The sequence below is a fragment of the Manis javanica genome, chromosome 1, assembly GCF_040802235.1.
Source record: "Manis javanica isolate MJ-LG chromosome 1, MJ_LKY, whole genome shotgun sequence".
NCBI classification, from domain to species: Eukaryota; Metazoa; Chordata; class Mammalia; order Pholidota; family Manidae; genus Manis; species Manis javanica.
Window position 1 is genome coordinate 172,353,706 of NC_133156.1, and position 10,782 is coordinate 172,364,487.

Below are 10,782 nucleotides of genomic sequence, written 5' to 3' on the forward strand. Positions count from 1 at the left end.
TGAGAAGTAGCTACCAGTGTATGTGTCCTACTCCCTCCCTTTTGTAGAGGTGTGCTTATTGAAGTCACCTAAGCCTACATCACCATTATATATTATGTATTTAGAGAGCAGACTGATTATCTTTTAAGAATTTAGTTCTGTGGATAAAAAGGAGCTAACTTTAAAGTTGACACAAATACTATATCATGTCTACACTGGATGGGCTATTTATTTGCTTGTTTTAGGAAAGGATAAGTAGGAAGAATAATAAAAATAGACTTGGATGACTTCTAAACTTCCCTAACCCTCTGAATTAATGTGCAGTCATGTGATGTACTTGAGTTGGTAAAATATAAACATGTATGCTATGTGTTACCTCCAAGCTCATGCTTTGAGAATTGGTGTGACCTTTGCCTCACCCTCTCTTGTTCTTGCATTCACTTGCTGGTAACTATGGGAGCCCAAGTAAGGACAAAATTCCTCAGCTGGATCCTTGAAGGATTAAAATGAACAGAGCAGGACGGCAACTGTTGTTCAAATTTTAGGTTGAGTGAGAAATTCTGTAGAATTTTGGCACTGAGATTTTAGGGGTCATTAGAAGTATAACATGGCTTATCCAGACTACTGTATATACTTTTACAACCTGATCCTATCTCTCTCTAGTTTTCTTTTCTCTTTTGCATGTAACAACTTTATAACATAAGGCATTTTTCTTAAGGTTCTGCTTATTTGTTTTCCATTCTCTCTCCAACATCAAGAAGAAAATTAAACCAGAATGTTGCATGGACTATAAGAAAGTACTGGGACGTAGGGAAAAATATCAAATATATTAGGAAATCTATGTAACTACTGAGTGTAAAATTACTTACTTATTTATTTTACTTCCAAAGAAGGTAAAAGTAAAATTAAAGGCCAGTGCTGTCCAATATGGGAGACACTACACACATGTGGAATTTCAATTTAATTGTAAAGAAAATTACATTTAAAATTTATGTCCTAAGTCACCGTACCCATATTTTAAGTAGTCAGTAAGCACATGGAGTTAATTGGTGGATACTCTATCAACCAGTCAAGATACTGAATATTTTCATCACTGTAGATCTCCTACTGGACTGCTGTTGACAGTTGTAAGAGGAGAGACTGTTCAGTCAGGAGAGGAAGCAACTTCATTATATGGACGGAGAGTGGCTACAAGTAGTAAATACATTAGATTTCTAAGACACATATATTAAATCTAAAAATTGAGTGCTGACTCTCAAAAGAACAGAAATAACTTCCAAAGTGACAGATTTTTTTAAAAAAAAATTAGAAACTTTAGTGTGATTACATAGTGTAATACTTAAGACTATGCACCCTATAGCTATGTCCGGCAACTTCCTCGATGACCTTTGGAGATTATTTTAGCTCATCAGCTTTGGCTTCTTCTTTTGTAAACCTGGGATGACAATAGTACCTATATCACAGGTTCATGTGAGAATTAAATGAATCTTTATATGTGGAACTCTTAAAACTGAGAGCATCTTAGTATCCGAAAAAGGAGGCAAGTTGTAGACAACACTGAATCTGGATTACTAGGTATTTGATAGCAGGAAGGAGGCATTCACTTTCCTCTGGCTTTATTCAAGCAATCTTCTGGCAGTATGTGAATAAGAGTGAGCTGGATGAGCTGTGTCCTCAAATGAAGCAGAGGCCACTGTGTTTATGAGGTCAGCAGATGACTAGGTGCTTTGGGGAGAACGAAGATTTCATAAGCACTGCCCCTGTATTCCCCATGAAAGAATGAACAAAGAGATATATTAAGAAATTTGTTCAATCCCTATATTCCCCAGACTAGCATAAACTTGAAATAGCAATGAATCAATCTTTTGAATCAGCTAAGGTGTTTATATGAATCTATTAAGAGTTTTAAATGATTATCTTATTCATTTAGTAAATATTCATGTGAATATCTTTTATTTCAAATGCAGTGCAGCAAACAACTAAGAATCCTTCAGATGGTCTTTAGATTCAAAGCCAGACAGATTAGAATCCTAGATGATAAGGGAAATGTACTGTGTTATGTAGTTCTTATTTTTGTTATCAGAGATGATACAATCTTCTGTAGATACTTCATTGTCCCTAGAGCTACACTGATTCAGGAATTTGTTCCATAGGTTATTATATATTGGATGCACCCATAAAAATAAGCACTTCTACTAAAACTAAAATTGAGATTTGAAAGAAATCAAATGTCTTCATGTAGAAATCCTATGTCTGTTGTATATAGGTGGCAAATGAAAATAAGTAGTCATAGAATAAAATCACAACAGCAAATGCTGAAGAGAGGTTAAATCCCCTCTTGACAAAAAGTCGATAGTTTAAGGAAATATCTTATTTATCATCTCCTATTGAATGCAAGGACATAAAGGCATTTGTGATAGTCTGTGATAATCACTTCTGCTTCCCACATATTTGACTTACAAAGCACAATCATGAATAGCAAATATGTCCAACAATATATGTTTATGTTATACACTTCTTGCAAACATCTTTTGAAATGTGTCAATATATGTAAGTCAATAATTTAAAATTGTGCATTTGTAAACCTAGGCTAATACTAAAATTTTATACTTTCAGAGATTCCCAGTTGAATGGGTTTTGGAATAGAATTACTGAATTTTATCACCCAGAAGCTACTGAAAGAAAGATTGCTGCTATTGCAGAGAAAATGTAAAATGCTTCCAACTTCTGTATATTCAGAATTATATTTTTCTTATCTGTGGTTGTTCCTGTAGTATACAGAAAGGCTAAATATTTATGAAGGATGATTCACAGTACACACACACACACACACACAAAAAAAAAAAAAAAAACAAAACCCTGCTCTACTTTCTGTTGAAGAAGAAAGCTGCTGATTTTCTTTACTAAAGTTACTGTCTATACAATACATGCTAGTCGGTAGTGGCCCATCTCTGCTACACTCCATCGAAACTTCTGATCAAGGTGTCCCACATTTTTATTTTGCACTGGGCCCCACAAATCATGTAGCCATTCATCACGAAGGGATTTAGAAGTGAAAAGCTCTTGCCATTAGAAGCTTTTTATATCAATACTACTTGTATTAAACTGTTCAACAAAGAATGTTTCATATCTTTCAAACTTGCAACACGTATATAATAGGCAGCATTATTATCAAATGCATTTCTCCAATATAATGATGTTAAATGGTCAAAAGTTAGTATCTTTCACTTCAACAAAAACCATAGATGTAGTTGGCCAATGTTTGAACATTTCTCATTTTCTTCTCTCTCCAATTTATAGTGTTTGAATTTGTGTTTCTGGACTTTAATTTTTTTTTTTGAGAGGGCATCTCTCATATTTATTGATCAAATGGTTAACAATAAAATTCTGTATAGGGGCTCAATGCACAATCATTGATCAACGCCAAGCCTAATTCTCAACAGTCTCCAATCTTCTGAAGCATAATGAACAAGTTCTTACATGGTGAACAAGTTCTTACATGGTGAACAGTGCAAGGGCAGTCATATCACAGAAACTTTCAGGTTTGATCTGGACTTTTATTTTAACGTTTTGTGTCATAAGCTATTTTGAGAAGAGGATTTACTTTATAGAGCCTCTCCCCAAACACATGTATATAATTAGTACAGCTGGATATAGCATTTGTTGGACATCAAATTGAATTCACATTTATAAAATTTCTAATGAGAAATATCCTTTATTCCTTCTGACGATTAGTTCTGCTCTGACCTATGCCTTATTCACTTTAATTACATTAAACTGAACACAACTAACAATGTTATTCCTAAAGCAGAACTTAATGAATGGGGAACAATTCAGTTGGCAGAATGGTATTCTAAGTTCTGAGTCGTGAAACACTAACTCAAAGTAAAAACTGACATGCACCTAACATCTACACCCTTCCCACCATCCCCAATCTATTTGCTCACTTTTTACCACTTGCAAACATTTATCCTGCTGAGTATGAACGCACTTCTCCCCAAGAAACCTGAGATTTGGAACTGCTACTGTCTGACAAAATATCTTTATACAGAGAGAACAGATTTAGGGGAAAAGCTAAGTCCTTTCTGAAGAACTGTATTTTGTCACATGCAATGCTTTATTCTGTCAAGAAAATAGATTCTGTGAAGTACTGTAAGCCCCTTTGGCAAGAAAATTCATTTAGTCAAAAACTTTAATCTATCCTGGTGACAAAATTCGCTTTTTAGTTTATTGCTTAAATATTGAGTTTTATAACTTCTAGGAACTTTCACAAAAAAAAATCTGTTATTTTATGATGACTTCATGATGATCCTAGGTTACATAAAAGGACATTGATCACTGTGTAGGAAAAGAGAATTTATATTGCATAAATATCTCCACATGAATGTTGGTAGCAACTTTATTTGTAATAGCAGTATCATTATTTAAATTTAAGTCTATCTTTATCTTAAATGTACTATGTTAGTTATTTCATGCAAAAACTTCACATTTGTTGATTCTTTGGTTTGTTTTATTTTTTTGTTATTAAAGTATAGTTGATATACAATCTTATATTGGTTTCAAAGATACAACACAGTGGCTCAACAGTTACCCATATTATCAAATCCTCATCCACACCAGTGCAATTACTATCTGTCAATATAGAAAGATGTTACAGAATCATTGGCTATGTTTTCCACATTATATTACCATCCCTAAAACCAGCATATTATGATTGAGAATTTCTGTGCCCCCTTACCTTCTCAGCCTCCTTACCCACCCACTCACCCCAACTCCTCCCCTATGGCAACAAGTCACTCCTCAGTGTCTATGAGTCTACTGCTATTTTGTTCATTTTGTTTTGTTTTAATATTTCACTAGTAAGTGAAATCATATGGTATTTGTCTTTCTCCACCTGGCTTATTTCACTGAGCATAATACCCTCTAAGTCCTTGCATGTCATCACAAATGCCAGGCTTGTTTTTTTATGGCTGAATAATATTCCACTGAGTATATGTACCGCCTCTTCTTCATTCATCTATTGATGGACACTTTAGTTGCTTCCATATCTTGGCTATTGTAAATAATGTTACTTAAATTATATTATTTGCAATATAATGTGTTTATTAGCAATAAACAAAGGGGAACATATCTTTTCAAATCAGATATTTTATTTTTTTCAGGTACATTCTTAAAAGTGGATACTGGGTTGAATGGTATTTCTATTTTTAGTTTTTGAGGAACCTGCATATTGCTCTTCATAATAGCTGCACCAATTTAATTCCCAATAACAGAGAATGAACTGGATTATTGTCTAACTCCATACATGAAAGTAAACTCAAAATGGATTATAGACCTAAATTTAAGACATGAAACCATAAAACTCTTAAAGAAAACACAGGCAAAATTTCTTGAACATAGACATGAGCAATTTTTTCCTGGACACATCTTCTCAGGCAAGGGAAACAAAATCAAAGATGAACAAATGGGACTAAATCAAACTAAAAAGCTTCCATACAGTAAAGGAAACCATAAAAAAAAATGAACTACAGTATGGGAGAATGTATTTGTAAATGATTAATCCAATTAAGGGGTTAACATCCAAAATATGTAAAGAACTCATATGACTCATCACCAAAAAAGCAAATAACCTGATTATAAAATGGGCAGACAACCTGAATAGACATTTTTCCAAGGAGGAAATACAGATGGCCAACAGGCACATGAAAAGATGCCCCATATCACTAATCATCAGGAAAACACAAATCAAAACCACAGTGAGGTATCACCTTGCACCAGTTAGAATAGTTACTGCCCAAAAGTCAAGAATAACAAGTGTTGGTGGGGATGTGGAGGAAAGGAACTGCCCTGTACTGTTATTTTATTTTTATCTAATCTCTCCGTAAGAGTAGTAGGAGTGATACATTTCACAGTTTCTGATACAGCTTGTATTATGTAACTGTTTACTTTAGGAAAAACAACTTGGAAAAATATATCTTGAGACTTGAACTCTTGAAAGATATTCTTTGTCAATTAATTGTGTAAGACATATATCAAAACCATCTGGGTTTTTTTAAGCACTTTTCTTGTGTTTATTCATTTAACTAGAAATAATATACTTCCATTCCAATTGTTGCTTGCTAATTTTCCTAGAGAGAAGAAAAAAAAACTTTTTTTTGATGGCTAATATGCATCTTCTTATGTTGAGAAAAATTCATGCATGTATATGCATATAAATATTATATATATTTCCACAGGTAATTATTATTCCTTATCAGCTATCAGAAACTTCAATATGAAGGATCTTTATTTCTTTCTTTCAGTTATCATTTTTTATTAGCAAAGATCTTCTTGGTCATTTACTTGTTAATATTTGGTTAATTATTAAGTTTATTAATAAATTAATCTTTGGAAATTACATAAATCTGTAAGTTAATTTGGGTATAAATGGCATCTTTTTTTTGGTATCATTAATCTACAATTACATGAAGAACATTATGTTTACTAGGCTCCCCCCTTCACGAAGTGCCCCCACAAACCCCATTACAGTCACTGTCCATCAGTGTAGTAAGATGCTGTAGAATGACTACTTGTCTTCTCTGTGTTGCCCAGCCCTCTCCATGCCCAAACCCACATTATACCTGCTAATTGTAATGTCCCCTTTCTTTTCCCCCCCGCCCTTATCCCTCCCTTCCCACCCATCCTCCCCAGTCCCTTTCCCTTTGGTAACTGTTAGTCCATTCTTGGGTTCTGTGATTCTGCTTCTGTTTTGTTCCTTCAGTTTTTCTTTGTTCTTATACTCCACATATGAGTGAAATCATTTGGTACTTGTCTTTCTCTACCTGGCTGATTTCACTGAGCATAATAACCTCTAGCTCCATCCATGTTGTTGCAAATAGTAGGATTTGTTTTCTTCTTCTGGCTGAATAATATTCCATTGTGTATATGTACCACATTTTCTTTATCCATTCATCTACTGATGGACACCTAGGTTGCTTCCATTTCTTGGCTATTGTAAATAGTGCTGCAATAAACATAGGGGTGTATCTGTCTTTTTCAAACTGGGCTGCTGTATTCTTAGGGTAAATTCCTATTTGGCATCTTTTGTTTTAAATCTTCCAATCTATGAAAATAGGATATCAATTAATTTATTTACATCTTTTTTTGTTTCATCAGCATGTTATAAATTTTAACATACAAGTTTTATACTTGTTTTGTTAGATTTACATATATTTCAAGTTTTTGTAAATGTTATCACATTTTCAGTTTTTATGTCTGCATATTCATTGCTAGTATATAGAAATGAAATTGAATTTATGCATTGACCTTGTGTTTTGTGACCCTGTTGAAATCATTTATTAATTCTGGGACCTTTATTTTTCTTTACATGTTCACTACAATTTTCTACATGGACTACTATCCATCTGCAAATGAGAATTGTTTATTTCTTCCTTTTGAACTTATTTGTTTCATTTCTTCATTTTTGCTTGCAGTTATTAGAACTTCCAATTCTATGTTGAATAACAGTGATTAGAGCAAACATCTTTGCCTTATTACTGATCTTAGAGAAACAAATTTGGTTTAGCATTTGTTATAGCATTACCTACAAGTTTTTATAAATGTTCCTTTCCAAACTAAGAGTTTTTGTTTTGCTGTTGTGATCATGAATGGGTGCTGAATTTTGTCAAATGATTTTTCTGCATCAATTGATATGATCATATGATTTTATTTTTTTTACCTTGTTGATATGGTGAATTCCACTGACTGATATTCAAATATTGAATAATGCTTTGCATTTCTGGAATAAGCTCTACTTGGTCATGACACATAATTATTTCTGTACATTGATAAATTCTGTTTGCAAGTATTTCAACAATATTTTTATATTTATATTCTTGAAATATAATGGTATGTTTTTTTATCCTACTTCATCTAGTTTGAGCATCAGGTAAATGAGATGGGGTGTGTTCCCTTCTGTTTTAGCTTCCTGAAGAGATCATGAAGACATGGTGGTAATGCTTTGTTAACTGTATGGTAAAATTGTCAAGTGAAAACATTTGGGCCTTGACATTTCTTTTTATACCTTTCTTTATTCTAAAAAGTCTATTTTTTCTGGTACTAATACAATGATTCTTGCTTTCCTTGACTGACTATATGGTATATCTTTTTTCCTTTTCTTTACTTAGAACTTACGTATATCATCATATTTGAATTGAGGTTCTTGTAAACAAATTTTTATTTGGTTATTCTTTTTTTGTTTTGGGTCTGACAATCTTCTAATTGGTGTATTTTGGCCATTTACATATAAATGTAATTAGGATGGTAGGGAGTCTGTTGTTTAGACTTTTTTTTGTTGTTGTTTGTGCTCTTTTCCATTTCTCTCCTGTTTCTCACATTCCTTTTGATTAGTTGAGATTTACCTATAATATTTTGAGAGTTTTCTATGAATAGCATTTTTTAGAGTGGTTGGCTCTAGTTTTTTATTATACATATATAACCTACAGCATTCTATTGATGCTAAGATTTTACCAGTTCAAGAGAAGTGTAGAAACCTTACCTCCCTGTATGTCCCTTTAACCCTTTTTTGTAATATAATTTTTATAAATATTTCCTCTTTATATATGGAGAACTATATCAGACAGTGATATAATTTTATTATAATTGTTAAAATTTGGTTTGATCATCAAGCAAAATCCAGAAAACTCAAGAGTAGTATTTTATTTATCCAGAATTTTGCTTTTTCATTATGTTTTATTTCTGATCTTCAAGATTCTTTCATTTTAGAGAATATTCTTTAGTTATTTTTTTTTAGATAGGCCTGGTAGCACCAAGTTCTTTCAATTTTCATTCATATGAAATGTTTTAATTTCCCTTCATTACTCAGGAATAGTTTTGCTCAGAATAGAATTCTGGGCTGGCAGTTCTCTCAGCACTTGGGAAATAACTTCATTTTCTTCCAAACTTCTTCTATTGATATATCTGTCATTTGAATTGCTGTTCTCCAACAGGTAATGTGTTGGTTCTTTCTGGCTACTTCCAAGATATTTTTCTTTGTCTCTAATTTTCACAAATTTATGATGTGTCTTGGCTTGAATATCATTTTTGGAGTTAGTTCAGATTCCTTTCTCTATAGCTTTATCTGTTTGCTAAATTTGGGGAACTTTTACTATTATTTGAGTATCTTTTTAGGTTTTACCTCTCTGAGGCTCCAATAACATGAATGCTAAATTCTTGTCATAGTGTAATTCAATGTATCTCTAAATTCTTCTCAATTTTTGTATCTATCTCTATTGTTAAGATTGGTTAATCATATTTTTCTCTCTTCAGTATCACTAATGCTTTTTTCTGTCCTTTTTATTCCACTGTTGAGAGTAATAGGGAAAAGTACATCTACTCTCTTTTTCCATAAGTAGAATTTATAAGAATTTTCATGATTAATCTTTTTGCTCATGAGATCTATAACTTTTCAGTAAGAGTGGGAGTAGTATTTTTTACCTGAGTTATATGAATTATACACTGATTAGTTGACAAAGCGGGCTGGTAGTAAGATCTGGATATGAGAAGAGTGAGAAAAGGAGAGTCTTAAATAACTGGAAGTTGAAAAAGTAAGAAAACTGATTCTAAACCAGTGTTTAAGGAACTATTAAGAGTTAATTTGGAGTAACTAAGAATAACTAAATGGTTCATTAGACAAAGGGAAAATTACAACTGGGAGTCAGATTAAAATTTTAGAATCACAGCAAAAAAAATATTAATATAATGAAACTTAGTTAAAAGAAAATTAAAGGGATTATCCTTCATAAATTATGATTATTAATACTTGATTTATGGATATCAGTAATTTGTCCTTTCAATCTCACCCATTTTCCCCCTAGACAAAGCTATTTTTGAATAATTTGCCTACATCTATCCTCTTTGTAGAGATCCTTTCACAACAGCTCATTCTACCTAAGAGGCAAAGTGAATGATTCCATTTCCCTGACACAGTTCTACAAAAGGGGAGATAAGATGCAATACACACTTAACTGGGCCAGTGGGGTTACGTTCCTTGAAGCTTTGGGATTAGATTACAATTAAAAAAATGAAAACAAAACAAACAAACAAAAGCTTCACAGTCTGCTGAGCTCCTGATCTAAGAGGCTGGGTAAAGCAGAGGCCATTGAAGGAAAGCACACTTAATATTCAATTAATAAAGCAGCCTCTCTGAAAATAGTTCAAGAACCATTTGGCCTCAGAGCAACTGAGAGACTGATACGCCTTCTGACTCATCAGCTTTTAGAGCAAATCCTTTGGCCGCTGCATTTTAATTCTTGCTTGAGGGTTCTATTACATAATTCTCTTTGTTTATGGGAATTAGATACTGTAAATGTTAATGAAACTTTCTCATTAAAAATGTTACTCTCTAAATCTTCAGAGTTCAATACAGCAAATGATATTTTTCACATATAACCACTTGATTTTATTCTAAGATTTAAATTACAATTGCAAACTTTTTCTCTGGAAGCATATAAATTAAAGAAGTATTCAAGTAAAGAAGTATAGAGAAGGAACAAAGAGAAGTCCATGGCTTGTTTTGCAAACTTATCAGCATATAAGGTAATGCATTTAAAACAGATATATTTTTCCAATAGTTTATCCAGTATCCTTTCCAATGGCTTATTATCCAGTATATATAAAATCATTCACCTGAATGATAAAAAACATAGTGGAGACAAACTTCCAGGAATAAATATCTAATCAACTTAGGAAAAAGTAAAGCAAAATAATGGCCAAGATAAATAATAATTTGTATATGAATAACTGACCAATTCAACATGGTGAGAT